Below are 15,495 nucleotides of genomic sequence, written 5' to 3'. Positions count from 1 at the left end.
GGATTCAAGTAGTTGGTTATGAGGAAGTAACCTGCTTCCTTAAACAGAGAGAAAACTGTGAACCAGATAGAGAAAACTCCTGCAATGCCAGCTTGGAGACTCATCTGCGCATTCTGCGGCACCTTTTATTAAGACACTCTGGGGTGTTGTGTGCTGGAGCTGGTTTTGCAGATGGGTTAAATGTGTGAATCTCTGCCATTGCTTCCCCTTTTTTATTGCAACTTGTGTTTGATATTAACTCGATCAATTAAATATTCCTGATAAATATTTTTTATTTTGTGTATGATCTTTGTAAGAAAACTTTAAAGCTCTGAAATGTGAAGGAAAAAATAACCATCGGAATTTGCTAATAAGCTGAGTATAGACTGAAAGAAAATAGTCAAGACTAGCTCCACAATTTGGGGAATATTAGAATGCTCTTGGAGGATATAATTCCAAATTTTTAGAGATATTTCTTAAATGGATTTGACATTAGTTTGTTTCCTTTTTGGGAGGTTGGGGACATACCTAGCAGTGTTCGTGACTTATTCCTGATTCTGTGTTCAAGGACTACTCCTGGAGGCATTTGGGGGGACCTGATGTGGTGCTAAAGATTGAACTGGGATCTGCTATAAACCTTGTACTATCCAAGCCCCTGCATCAGTTTTAAAAATGTTTTTCAGGGGCCGGAGAGATAGCATGGAGGTAAGGCGCTTGCTTGCAGAGGAGTAACCTCTGAGCGCTGGCGGGGCATGACCCCCCCAAAAAACAATGTTTTTCAGGGGCCGGAGCTGTGGCACAGTGGTAAGGCATTGTCTTGCACACATCTGATTTAGGACAGATTGAGGTTCAATTCCCTGGATTCCTATATGGTCCCCCAAGCCAGGAGCGATTTCTGAATGCATAGCCTGGAGTACCCCTGAATGTCACAGGGTGTGGCCCAAAAATAACAACAAAAAATGTTTTTCAAACAGTATAGAGATTTCTCAAAAAAATTGAAGAAAGGACTGGGAAAATAGTTCAAAGGTTTGGCTGTAGCATATGCCTGGCTTGCAGAGGGCCCTGGGTTCAGTTGTTGGTGGCACATTGCCTCCCAAGCACTGCCAGGGATTGCCCTAGTGGATCCAAATACTGTTGGGCAGCCCTTGCCAAAGCTGAAAACAGAGCTACCACGTGATCCAATAATTGCACTCCTTGGCATCTATCCCAAGAATATAAGATCATAAATTCAAAAAGATATATCCACACCTATATTCGTTACTTAACTGTAATGGCCAGGATCTGGAAACAATCCAGGAACCCAATAACAGAAGAGAATATAGAAGCTATGGTATATATACACAATGAAATACTGTTCCACTATAATAAAAGGTAAAATTTTGCTACAGCTTAGGTAGAACTGTAGAATGTCATTCATGTTAAGTAAAGTGAGTCAGAAGAAGGACAAATACCAGGTGATTTCATTCAAATGTTGAGTAATAAAGAAAGGGAATACAGTGGCCAGTGAAAACAAATACTGAGATTCTGCCAAAAGAACTCAGTATGACAAGCAAGGAGGGAACATTGGCATTTATCTGTAGGTATGATCTGCCAAGGCAAAAGGGGACATTGGCATTCTGCTAGTAGGTGTGTAGTAGTATTGTACACCTAAAACCTAAAATTAACACTATTGTAAATCATGACATCCCAAGGAAACAATAAAAACTAAAAAAAATTTAATAAAATGTTTTGTACATTTAAGATAAACTCATCTTAACTTAAAGGGTATGTGTTGAGTATTATTTTTGTGGGATTTTGTTGTTGTTGTTAAACTCTCAGAATATGTAATGGAATTAGTATAGGAAGAAAAGTCAATTATGAGAATAATGTTTATTAAGCAATGTAAGAGTGGAAATTGTCAGAAAGAAGGAAAGGATGGGCCGGAGCAGTGGTGCTAGAGGTAAGGTGTCTGCCTTGCAAGCACTAGCGAAGACGGATGGAGGTTCGATCCCCTGGCATCCCATATGGTCCCCCCAAGCCAGGAGCAATTTCTGAGCACATAGCCAGGAGTAACTCCTGAGCATCAATGGGTCTGGACCAAAAACAAAAACAGAAAGAAGGAAAGAAGGGTAGGTGCTACGTCACACTATCATTACACATGAGCAAAGCATGTTTATAACTTTTAGGAAAAACTTGAAATGCAGAATCTTTTGCAAAAAAAATTTTTGCTCCAAGTTTTGTTTCTTAAAATTTTATCCCTTCCATGTATATGAAATGTCCAGAAGAGATAGGCAATAGAAATCTGTTTGGACTGATGGAACAATTCTAAAACTAGATTGTAGTGACATTTCAGAACTACAAATTTACCAAAACTTAAGAAGGGTTGAGGAATGAAAATTTTTAGTTTTTTTTTCTAGTACTTTGATATTACCAGCTTTGTTGAAGTATACTATAATTTAAAAATATATAAATGTCACCTATTTAAGTATGCCATGAACTTTTAGTAGTACCTTCTTAAAGGATTGTTGCGATAATTATATAATAACATTTAAAAAATATGTGGAATATGGTAGGAATTTAGTAAATCTGGGCTGCCGCTCTATTGTTGTGTTAATTGAGTTTTTATTTCTGAAAGCAAAGCTATAGTAACTCAACTTCTTTGATTTATTAATAAGTTTCTGAGTTAAAAAATCTAATCAAAGAATAAAGCTAGAGTATTCCAAATTTCCTTGGTGCGTGCATATATACGTATATATACGTTGTATATGTTTGTATGTACTTCTACAAGAATGGACTTTTTTGGTTTTGCTTTTAACCATACCCAGTAGTGCTCAGGTCTTATTCCTGGTAGACTCAGAGGACCATGTGGATCACCTTAATTGCTGTATTATCTTGCCAGCAGCCCAGAAATTTTCTATTAATATGTATTTTGGCCATTGGGAAGAGTTTTAAACATGACTATGAGATTTCATTGTTTTTCTACTCATTATTTTATACCAAATTATTTTCTTTTTTTTTTAAATAAAATTTAATTAAAGCCTACAGTACCCTGTATTCCCAGGCGGTCTCCCACCCAAGTACTAACCAGGCCCGACCCTGCTTAGCTTCTGAGATCAGACAAGATTGGGTGTGTTCAGGGTGGTATGGCCATAGACCCAAAAAGTTGTTTGTTTGTTTGTTTGTTTGTTTTGGGGTCACACCCGGCCAGTGATCAGGGTTTACTCCTGGCTCCACGCTCAGAAATCGCTCCTGGCAGGCACGGGGGATCATATGGGATGCCGGGATTTGAACCAATGGCCTTCTGCAGGAAAGGCAAACACCTTACGTCCATGCTATCTCTCCAGCCCCGACCCAAATTATTTTTAAATTATTTGAAAATTTTGTTATGAGTGACAACCTCATTCACCTATGGAGCTATGATTGAGACATGAGTTCAATTTGTCTTTTTTTCTCTGACTTTCACAGTTTCTTCAGTTTTAATTCCTACAATGTAATTCAGAAAGTGTATGTTCCTTAAGAAGAAAAAAATATTTATTAAAATATGTACTAAGTAATTTTTATTTGAAGCAATGACTTGTTTCCTCATTGAAGTTTCTTTCTTTTTTCCTTTTTTCCCCCTTAATGCTAACAATCCTTCATTCCATTGCTACTGAAGACATTATGGTGAGATTTGTAATTTTGAATTTTGAGTGTACAATGAAAGAGTTTACTTTATACAGACCGATATTATTTTGGGCGGCAGTTAAAATATTTTAATCACATTGGTTTTAATTTCTTTTAGACATAAAATTTATTAATATATTATATATACTTGTATGCTTTATGTTCTAATACACTAGAATTGATTAATTTTGATTATTATTCATCTTTCCCTAACTATGATTCCTATCATGATCATAGGCTTTTCTATCATTAAACTAAATAATTATTTAATTCAAAGTATATGACTTGCAAAATAAGAACATCCTGAAAAAGTTTCAGGTTGCTAACAATGTGTGGTACCATTGTCTAGATACAAAAGGCAACTTTATTTTCTTTTTTCTTAGACTAAGATAAATAGCACAGGGAGAAAAGAACACACATACCCCTTTCTTGAACCTTAAAAAGATGTTAAGTGCTACAGGAAACATAAATGTCTTTCTAACTTGATGGCAGTGATGGAGCTAGAGCTGCCCTGAAAAGGTTAGGGCAAGAGCTCATTATGAATTTACAAAAGGGTAGATACAAAAGGAACCTCTGACATTTTAATATTACATTCTTAGGTGATATTACTGATATGGCAAGTGACAGTAGTAGGGAGAAGCCTCTAGATGGAGCTTCCGTACTTTCCAAGGAAAATGATACATTTTGCTGCATCTTTCAGTAATATGCTTTATTATTATTTTACATAATATATTGGATCAGAGTAAGTTTTTAATAATCTTAAATGGGAATATTAATTAAAATAGGAAAATCAAGTCCACTAATAATTTTGGGGAAAATGCCTGTGTCTTAAAATTCTATTTCATTATTGGTATGTTTTTTAAAAAAGGAGTATATTGAAATTGTTCCTGAAATGTTCCTAACAAATGCTATTATTTAACAAGTTATTAAAAGATAATTAGTAAGAAATCAGATCAGGTACTTAAAGTATTAACCATAGTTAAACATGTTCTTTATTGTTAGTTATTACACCCATTTATCATTCAACATTTCAGTTCTTAAGAGAACACAAGTAGGGACTGGAGAGATAGCATGGAGGTAAGGCATTTGCCTTGCACGCAGAAAGTAGGTGGTTCAAATCTCGGCATCCCATATGGTCCCCTGAGCCTGCCAGGAGTGATTCCTGAGCAGAGAACCAGGAGTACTGAGTGCTGCTGGGTGTGACACAAAAACCAAAAAATAAAATAAAAAGAGAACACAGTATTTTTCCCAATTCAGCTTTCCCTTTAAAATATTTTTTGAAAAAGCACACATAATTTTCATGGTAAATATTCTTTTTTTCCCCACCCCCTGTAGTAAATATTCTTAGCGGAAATGTTTTCCTTTTATAGTCACATAAGGGATCTATAATATATAGAAATTACATTGTCATTTTTTAGGTTAAAAAAATGACTTAATCTCAGTATTCCATTTAGAATGTCAAAAGTAGATTTTAATATCTTATTTGTGAACAATAAGAAAAAATTGATTGTATTTTTTTACATTTCTATTCAAAGTATTAGAGGGAAACAGGCAATATTTGGTTTATATAATATGTGATAATCATTTGTATTGAAAGAATATATACTAGAATATTATATAAGAAACATGAGATGTTTGCAGTGATTTTTACTTTCTTCACTAACATTCTTTTGTTTGTTTGTTTGGTTAGTTGGTTTTGGGGTCACACCCAGCGGCGCTCAGGGTTACTCCTGGCTCTGTGCTCAGAAATCTCTCCTGGCAGGCATGGGGGACTAAATGGGATGTTGGGTTTCGAATCACCATCCATCCTGGATTGGCTACTTGCAAGACAAATGCTCTACCCCTGTGCTATCTCTCTGGCCCCCTTCACTAAAATTCTTAAATAAAGCAAAATAGTTGTCTTAGCTTTTGATAGTTATATTTAAGTGATAGTTTGATTTTATTTTTCACCAAACTAATTGGTATATATTCATAGCTGGGGATATACAAAGTTGCTAACATTGCCATGTTAATTGCTTGTTCTTCACTTCTGTAGTAAGAGTCTTCTAAGTAGAAAGGTGTGCGCTGCTTTTTTTCTTATCTGATTGCTTATCTGATTATCTGATTTTTGAGCTCTAGTGAAAAAGCACATGTTTAAGAAATGACTAATACTTTTCAAGCACTTTTTAAATCAATGTTAAATTTAAACAACTATAATTGTATTGAATTAGCTCATTTGTGTGAGGAAATGAGCTCAAAACAGATATTCTTTTTCTTAAGGATAGAACATTTTCAAGGAAAAGAATTGCTATGTTTTCATAAATACCTATAATAGTAGCTCACCAATAGTATTACTGATAAAATTAAGTCAGTTCAAATATGATGAAGTTTCAGTTTAAATTGCAATTTGGGGAATGTCTTACTAAAGGGAATCCAAAGTATTTGCCATTGCTCTGAAGCTTTTGCCCTATGAAGAAGTCAGTTTATGTATCCAGTTAATTTTACATGTCAAACCTTTTTCAAGGGGAAAAAGATTAAAGCATGCAGCTGCTATTTGCTAAAGGCAAGTTGAAAATTGTTTTGAATTGGTGAAGGAAAAATTCCTCTATTTTATATTGAGGTGGCTGAGTTGTGTTTTTCCTTTTTAACCAGCATATTGTTATGGAGTACCATCTCAATATTTAAAGTTTAATTTGCTTAGTTTTTTATGTTTCTGGTAATATCAATACTTAAAGTGTTTTGTTGACTAACACTGTCTAGTAAAGTTTATTATGTGATAAATAAAACTCAGCATTCATAGTGTAAACATCATTGCAATACATTTTATCAGTATTCATAAACAGCAAAACCTCAGGCTAGTCAAGTAGAAAGGGATGATCTTATTTCTCTTTTCACAAACTAATAGTTTTTCTTGGCTTCTGAACCACACTGAGTAGTACATAGGGGTTACTATTGGCTTAGCTTGGAAGAAGCATGAAATAAACTATGTCACCTATGGGTCCTGAGGCTTTTACATGCAAAAGATACTCATCTTCCTAGTCCTGTAAGTCAATTTACTGAAATATGTGTGCTGGAGAGAAAGTACAACAGTAAGATGTTTGCCTTGAACACAACCAACCTGGGTTTGATCCCCAGCACCCCATAAAGTTTCCTGAAGTCCACCAGGTATGGCCCCAAAACTAAAAACCAAGCAATGTAGCCTACATTAGCATTAGTCTTTATTAAATTGTATGTTTAACATATAATAATAGACAATGAAATCTGTAGCAATTGTTATATTGCTTAATGAACCATATTGAGGACTAGAAATTCAATGGGTTGGAGTGTATGCTTTGCACACTAAGGCCCATTTTAATCCCTGATACATGTCTTTTATTTTATTTATTTATTTTATAAAAATAAAGGGCATTGTCTTAGCTTACGTATTTACTGTCAATACAGACTTAAGAATACAGATGGTCAATTTTTAATATATCTGGGCAGTTCAACATTCCATTTATTATATATGTGATTGAGTATGGTTTGTCTTTTACTCTGTTCAACTTTTTATTTTTATATCTATTACTGGATTGCCTTCAGTATAATTTTAAATATAATCATTAAGCAGCTAGAAACAATTTGATTCTCTTGTTATTTTGAAAATATTATCTATTTCTAGTACTTAGCAATTCTTCCCAGTTAATTTTTATTATATAATGTGTGTGTGTGTGTGTGTGTGTGTGTGTGTGTGTGTATAAGAGAAATCAGGCAGCCTAGAAATCTTAAATTGGTTTCTTAAATCTTGATTTGTTTTAAAAGAGGTCTTTATATGAAATTGTGTTATATAAATGATTTTTGAGTTGTCCCCAAAAATGCATGAATCTCCAGTCTCTAAAAATTACATTTTTAAGGGGAAAAATGATGACTTTTCTAGTAATATATTCCTTTTATTTTTTTAATAGAAATTTTTTCATGGTGCTTTGAACCTGGAGGACTATACCCAGGACTTCAAGGGTAGAGGGTGTGTAGTTCTGTTGACTGAACTTGATATCTCAAATGTGCAAAACCTCCACTCCCACCCTTTTGAGCTATCTCCTTAGCCCTCGACTTTTAGAAGTAGAGAACAAAGTATATTGATGAACAAATTCTCTGAAATTAGTCTGTAGTCTTTCATTTTTATGAAGGTAAATACCACTAAGTGAAAGGTCACGTTAATTTAATTAATATTGGTGTGCTTTTTATAGTAAAGGTTATTTTAATTCACCTTTAAATATAAATTTTATATTAATGCTTTTTTAGTGAAGTAGGCTTGATTTATGAAAGAAATGTATTTGCATCCAGATGTCAGTATAGTGGTCTGCAAAAATAAGTTTTATAGAATCTTCGAATTCATTGACCCTTAAACATTAGTTGATATAAAAATAGAACCTTTGGGGCCGGTGAGATGGCGCTTGAGGTAAGGTATCTGCCTTGCAAGCGCTAGCCAAGGAAAGATTGCGACCACCGTTCGATCCCCCGGCGTCCCATATGGTCCCCCCCAAGCACTTAGCCAGGAGTAACCCCTGAGCATCAAACGGGTGTGGCCTGAAAAACCAAACAAGAAAAACCGTTAACAAATTTATATTTTATAATCATAGTTGAATAATAGTCCTGTCATGAGGCAAACTGTATATAAAACATGAAAGAATGTGTATTCAAGAGAGACATGACTTCTTCAGAGTGGAAAAAGCAGAGAGAAAGAAAGGGAATTACTATTCCAGGGTAACATAGGCTTGAGAAGCAGGCCAGATTAGTAGTCTGGAACTTCTCTATTGGGAGAATTAAGGGAAAATGCTCTTTATTTGATTATTTGTTATGTATTTATATAATGTTATTTATGTTGCATATCTATGTAACAATGTATCATTTTGTATGATGATCAGTGTTTAGAAATAGATTGGCTTTATTCAAATTTGTTTTAGATTTTGCCTAAATATTTGTGCTGTGCTACAACTCTTAGTCCAACTTCCCATATCATCTAGTTTTACCTCATGGTCTTCTAATAGTGTACTCCAGTTCTTTGAGCCATTCCCATAGCCTATAAAAATACTATTTTAACTTAATTTCAGCACAGTGGGGAGGGTGTTTGCCTTGCACGTGACTGACCTGGGTTCGATCCCTGGCATCCATATGGTCCCTTGAACCCTCCAGTAGTAATTCCTGAGCACAGAGCCAGGAGTAACCCCTGATCTCTAGGGCCCCAAAACAAACAAACAAAAATTTTCCATTAAATTTCAGACTGTATAATTTCTATAGCATGGTCCTTACTCTTAAGTTATTTTTATTTACTTCAGAACATTGAATTTAATGATTTATTATTCTTTAGATAAATTATAAATAAAATTAAACTCATTTAGATTTTTTGATTATTATATGTTCATTTATCCTAATTAGATAGAATATTAACCTTACTATTTAACAATTACATAATCTTTTTTTAGGATATTTCCTGGAACCAGATATATTCCATATTTTATCCAAGTACTATACACACACTTTATTATATGAGTATAAATTAAAATGCACGTGCTGATAGCAGATGCTTGGTATTCTCTAATGACCATTCTATTTATCACCTTTGTAAGACCTGATAAATAGACTCTTATGTTGTTTATTGTAGAACCTTTTATTCCATTACCTTATCTCCCCTAAGATGATGCCCAAAGACGCACTAGCATCAGTAGCCTTTACCTGTCTTCCCAGATCACATGAAATAGTGAAACTCTTTTCTCTTATAAACCACAGACACATTTTTCCTCCACATCTTTCACAGTTGTTCTCCACTTAACTTTGCCATAACCTTCCCACCCCATTCAAGCCATGACCAATCTTTGAGCCATAGAAGAAATGGATTTTAGAATTTATTAGCTTATATCTGCCTTTTCATTTTTTTTTCTCTTGAGATCTTTGCAATGGTAGACTTGAATCATTACAGGTGAATTGATGAAATTTTGGTCAACAAGTCAAGTGTGACAAACATGCAAGAGCAAAATATTCATTTTTAAGAGACAAATATTTGATACTTTCTAATTTGTAAGTATTTCTATTTGCAGTATGAAATTCCCTCAAAGGAATAAGAGTCTTGAAATTTGTGGCTTCCAAAGCTACAAAAAAAAAAAAAAGGCATACAAGAGACATCCAGCATGAAAATATATATTCTGATATCAATTTGCTTTTATTGATTGCTTATTTGCTTCCTGAATCATAGAAATTAGACTATCTTGTAACAGGAAAAAGAAATTATAGTATATCTTCTCTCTGGTTACAGTCCTAAATTAACCACGGAGCAATGAAGTAGAATAAATCATTCCTTTATCATGCCTTATAGTTTTATCTTTTAGAATTCTACAAATGAGATTTCTCTCTTTCTTTGTTTTATGCAGAATAGAAAAGGGAGAAAAAATAGAAAAGGGAGAAAGACCACATAAAACTATGAAATAAGCGAGACACATGTGCTTCTTGGGTATATGGTGCCAGAACACATGTCGCCTGCATCTCACCTCTTGAGATGCACACTGTCCTACTTATATGCTGGGTTGTATACCAGGTTTCTCTCCACTTTTGGAGAAGCTTGCATTTTATTCATTATTCTCTCTTTCTTATCCTGTCCTTCCTTCCTCAGTACTTCCAAATAAAATCTATTTTTACTTTAACAAAAAACAAAACTGTACTATCTCTCTAGCACAATTACATTGTTATATATTCATTGATTTTTTTCATTCATAGATTACCTTTACTCTTGGCATAAATTTCATTTGGTCACGGTTTATAGTAGTGATTTTCAACAAGTAATCCTTCAACTTGTATCAGTCCACAGGCAAAAACTGTTGATTGATAAATAATCCTTTTAATATTGCTAGATTTTGTTAACTAAAAGTTTATTGAAATCCGGCATAAAGGAATATTTCTGTATAGTTTTGTTGTTAGTGTTGTTAGCCTGGCTTTGGTATCAGCTCTCATAGGATGAGTTAGCAAGTATTCTTTTCTCTTTTACTTTTGGGAAGAGTTGAAGGAAGACTGAAGACTTCATTAGCTATTTGATAGTATTTAGTAGGGCTGGGAAATACTACAGTAATAGCACAATAGTACATGCCTTATGTCAAGTTTGAGTCCCAGAACCACATGGGCTTCATGGGGGTACAGCAAAGAAGTGTCCTGCCAACACAGCTGGCCAAGAATTGCAGTTGGGTCCTCCAGGTCTCCTGAGTAACACTAGAGAGTCCCTCCTATCCTCACTTCATGTCCCCCCCCCCCCAAATAAATTACTAACAACATTGTTCAGTTTTTGAGTTTGGGACTTTCTTTATTGAAAGTTGGGAGTTTTTATTTTGTTTTAATTGTCTCGTCTTCTTATATTTCTTTTTCTTTTTTTTGGTATTTGGGTCACACCTGGCAGTGCTCAGGGTTTACTCTTGACTGAGCTCAGAAGTTGCTCCTGGCAGTTTTGGGGGGGCCATATGGGATGTTGAGATTCAAACCACCATCTGTCCTGTGTAGGTCGCATGCAAGGCAAATGCCCTAGCGCAGTGTTATCTCTCTGGCCCATATATTTCTACTCAGTTTTTCACTTTCCATGGGTGGGAAGTGTTTGTACTTACTCCCAGCTATATGTTTAGTATCATTCCAGGCAGTGTAGGAACTAACTTAGAGTTCTTTAATCTTTCCAGATTTTCTGACTTTTCATCCTTTTTCATTTTGACTGACATTACTTTTTTTTTTTTTTTTTTTTTGGTTTTTGGGCCACACTCATTTGATGCTCAGGGGCTACTCCTGGCTGTCTGCTCAGAAATAGCTCCTGGCAGGCACGGGGGACCATATGGGACACCGGGATTCGAACCAACCACCTTTGGTCCTGGATTGGCTGCTTGCATGGCAAATGCCGCTGTGCTATCTCTCCGGGCCCGGATGTTATTTTTTAAAGGATGATCATATATCCTTTCCTTAGTTCATTTACATATTACTATAATTCATGTCCAGCATACCCAATCCCACATCATACTTGGAAGGGAAAAAATATCTTGGTAAATAAGCTCAGTAGATCTCTTCATGTTGACATTTTTTTTTTTTTTTGGTGCTCAGTCATTTGTTTATTAACAATTGACTATAGAGTACCAGCTAACCAAACCCATTAAACATTTCCTGTTATTTTTCTATGATTACTATTCTATCTAACAAATGCCTACCAGGAAAGCCATCTTCATATCTCTTAATATTATGTAAAATATACTTTCATATATAACCAATATTTTCTTATATAATTGCTGTCAATAATTACGATATATAAGCCACATATAAAGTGAAAAAAGTGTACTAAAATGGTAGAAATTTTAGACTTCTGGAAATCTATACAAAGAGAAAATTATCAATTAATTATGTTAATTCTAAATTTAGTTTAGGACCATAAAAGTTATTTATTTATATAAACATTCCTTGAATGGCAGTACATAAATTATTAGCTCAATTTGTTCTGAAATGTAACATAAGATTGAGGTTAAATTGAGATGAATAACAACAAGTATTGTAAAATTCCCTAGGACTGAACAACAGAATCTTCTCTGAGCTGTTAGAGTCATATTATCTATATTATTGAGAGTTCTTTTTTTTTTTTTTAACTGAAATCCAACTACAAACATGTTTATAACCATGGTGCTTAAACAAAGACACTATTATAAGAAAAGAAATTAAAAATAAATCCTCAGTCCATTTTTTTCTTCTCTTCTTTTCCTTCCTTTCTCTTCTTTCTCTTATTCTTTTTCCTCCTCTTCTACTTCCTCCTCTTCTTTTTCTCCTCCTCTTCATTTTCTTCTTCCTCGTCTTCCCCTTCTCCCTCTTTTCTTGTCTTCTTTTTTCTTTTCCTTTATACTTTCTCTTCCTCTTTTTCTTTTTTTTTGTTTCCAAACTTTTTTTTAATTTTAATATCTCTTCCTCTTTTTCTACCTCCTTTTCTTCCTCTTTTTCCTCTCCTCCTCCTCCTCCTCCTCTTCTTTCTCTTTATTTATTTATTTATTTATTTATTTATTTATTTATTTATTTATTTATTTTTTGGTCAAATCCGGCAACGCTCAGGGGTTACTCCTGGCTCTACCTCAGAAATCGCTCCTGGTAGCCTTGGGGGATCATATGGGATGCTGGGATTTGAACCACCGTCCTTCTGCATGCAAGGCAAATGCCTTACCTTCATGCTATCTCTCCAGTCCCTTCTCTTTATTCTTTTTCCCTCTTTTCCACTACCTCCTCCTCTTCTTCTTCTTCCTCTTCCTCTTCCCCTTCCTCTTCTCACACTTTCTCCAGCTCTTCTTAATATTCTCTTCCTGGGTCTCTGGGACTCCAATGATTCCTATGTTGTTTCTGTTGAGTTTATAAAAGACTTCTATTTTCATCTGTTCACGTTGTTATTTTTTTTGTCTTTTTTTTTTTTTTTTTTTGAGTAGTTTGTTCATTGTCTGATCGTTTGCTTTAAGGTTCTTTTCCAATCTCTTCTGCTGTATGGAGTTGTTCTGCATCTCATCCTCTGGCTCACTGACCCCATTCTCAGCTTCTGTTACTCCATTGGAGAGGCTTTTCATTGAGGTTTTCATTTCATCTACCAAGTTTTTTGGACCTCCTTTTTCAGTTTTGAGTTCTATCATTATGGTCTGTTCACCTCAATCTATGCTTGCTTTGAATTCTTTGAGCATCCTCCATATTAATACTCTAAACTTCTTATCTGAGAGGCTAACTAGGTGGTTGGTACTTTTCAGGTCATCTTCATTCTCTATGTTTGGTGTTGTCCTGCATTGTTTCCCCATTGCAACACTTATATAGTGGTTTTTACTATGTGCTGTGCGGGGGTTCGTGGGTTAGAAGATGTGCGTGGGCCCTTACTTGGTTTGGGCCCTTACCTAGTTTGGGCCCTGGAGATTGTGTTCAATGGCATCATCTTGGCTGTCTTGTGCAGAAAAGCAGACAGGGAGCAAGGCAGCAGTCCTTTATAATGGCTCTCTTATGCCCAAACATACAGCAGGGATCAGCACCCACCTTATTGGCTGGGGCCCTTACTGGGTTTGGGCCCTGGAGATTGTGTTCAATGGCATCTTCTTGGCTGTCTGCAGAAAAGCAGGAAGCAAGGCAGCAGTCCTTTATAATGGCGTTCTTATGCCCAAACACACGGCAGGATCAGCACTCACCTCATTGGCTGGGGCCCTTATTGGGTTTGGGCTCCGGAGATTGTGTTCCATGGCATCTTCTTGGCTGTCTTGTACAGAAAAGCAGGTGACAGTCTTAATGATGGTCACTTTGCCTATGGCCCAATCAAATGTTGTCATTGCAAGATAAAAGGTCTCCCATATTCCCACTGAGTATGTGAAACAAATATTCTGACATTTAGCTTTGTCAAACAAATATGATATAAAATGCTTCTATAAATTAACACAGCCCTGGCAACTTCAGAGTGTCACCAGTAATAATCCTATCTCTCCTGCCCTCACACTTATATGCTAAGTTAAATGTCCAACACCACGTGGTCATAGATTCGAATCTATGCAATTCACTAAGTAGTTAACTCAACTTAGACACATATATAAGCTCTTTGCTGTGCAACTTGTCTGTGGATGTCTTGGTCATAGGAAAATCTCCATTATTTTTTTTAAACATAAGATTTGTAGTCAAATAATCCTACTGGGACAATCATCCAGAGAAAAGAAGGCCTGTGTGTATAGCCTGAGAGTCCAGTCTGGAGAGAATTGTCTTTGTTTATTGCTCAGTGCAAAACAATAACATGAGCTGAGTGAACAGCTTCCTGATAGGGGACAGGAGGATGGACCAACCTGGAGGGAGATAAAGCTAAAAAGCTTGGAAAAGAGACAGATGATGAAAGCATTTGGGAGTTACAAAAGACTAGAAATAGGAGAACCATCTGGTCATATTTATATTCAAGATACCTACTTTGGCAGTATTTGGGTCATGGTAAAACTACAAAAGGGTTCCGGTAATGTGACTTTTAGTCATTTTTAAATAACTCACAGATAATGCCATGAGATATTACTTTATAAGATTAGGAAGTAAATAATCTCTTTGAAATAATTTTTATATGATAGAATTCAATTTCATATCATCCAAATTAAAATTCCAGTTAGAGAATATTTTTAATGATACTTGATTTCTTCACTCAACATAATCTCCAACAAGAATTTCCAGTAAATGATCATCTGCTTTGGCCACAGTTTACCTATAGTTTAAGGTAGAGAAAGTGTTCATTCCATGAAACCAATTAGAATGAAAATCACAGCTATATTGCCTGCAAAACTTACTTTGCTAATTTTATAGCTCCTTGGCCTTCCACAAGTGACAAAAATATTTACACCTTTGTTGAAACTTTTAAGAATAATTAGAGCCTGGAGCAGTAAGCTCCTAGAAAATTGGTAGTGAAAATAATGGTTTGTAAAGGAAGTCTTGACAGACTAATTATAGTCTCACTTTGCCTCTCTACAATTCTATTTCCTTAACAGCTATTTAGTCCTAGGTACACAGATTTTTGTTTTCATTTTCAGTTATTTGAGATTTTTTAAAAGGTGGTTTTAAAAAGTTGCGAAATATTTAATGATAAAATCATAGATATATTTTATTTACTGTCATTTTACTCTATTATTATTGGGATAACATTTTAACATAGTGGAAATGGAGGGGTTTTGTTTTTAGGGGTTTTATTTTTGTTTTGGGGCCATACCTGGCAGTGCTCAGGTTTTAACTTCTGGTGGTTCAGAGAAGACCAAATGGGATGACAGAAACTGAGCCTGGGTCAGCCACATTTGCAAGGCAAACACCCTCTCCACTGTAGTGTCTCTCCAGCCCAGGAGATATTTTTAAGTCCTACATAACAGTATGTTAATATATAATATA

At 35.2% G+C, this 15,495-nt stretch overlaps 1 protein-coding gene and 1 pseudogene across 1 annotated transcript in view; one reads left to right on the top strand and one right to left on the bottom strand.

The window, feature by feature from the left end:
- The window catches only part of DNAJC1 (DnaJ heat shock protein family (Hsp40) member C1), a 149,928-nt gene that overhangs the window by 32,549 nt on the left and 101,884 nt on the right, over positions 1–15,495 (top strand). The window lies entirely within an intron of this gene.
- Positions 2,995–3,113, bottom strand: LOC126014934 (uncharacterized; annotated as a pseudogene).

This window comes from Suncus etruscus, chromosome 7 (assembly GCF_024139225.1).
Source record: "Suncus etruscus isolate mSunEtr1 chromosome 7, mSunEtr1.pri.cur, whole genome shotgun sequence".
NCBI lineage: Eukaryota > Metazoa > Chordata > Mammalia > Eulipotyphla > Soricidae > Suncus > Suncus etruscus.
This window is presented reverse-complemented; position numbering and strand designations above follow the sequence as displayed.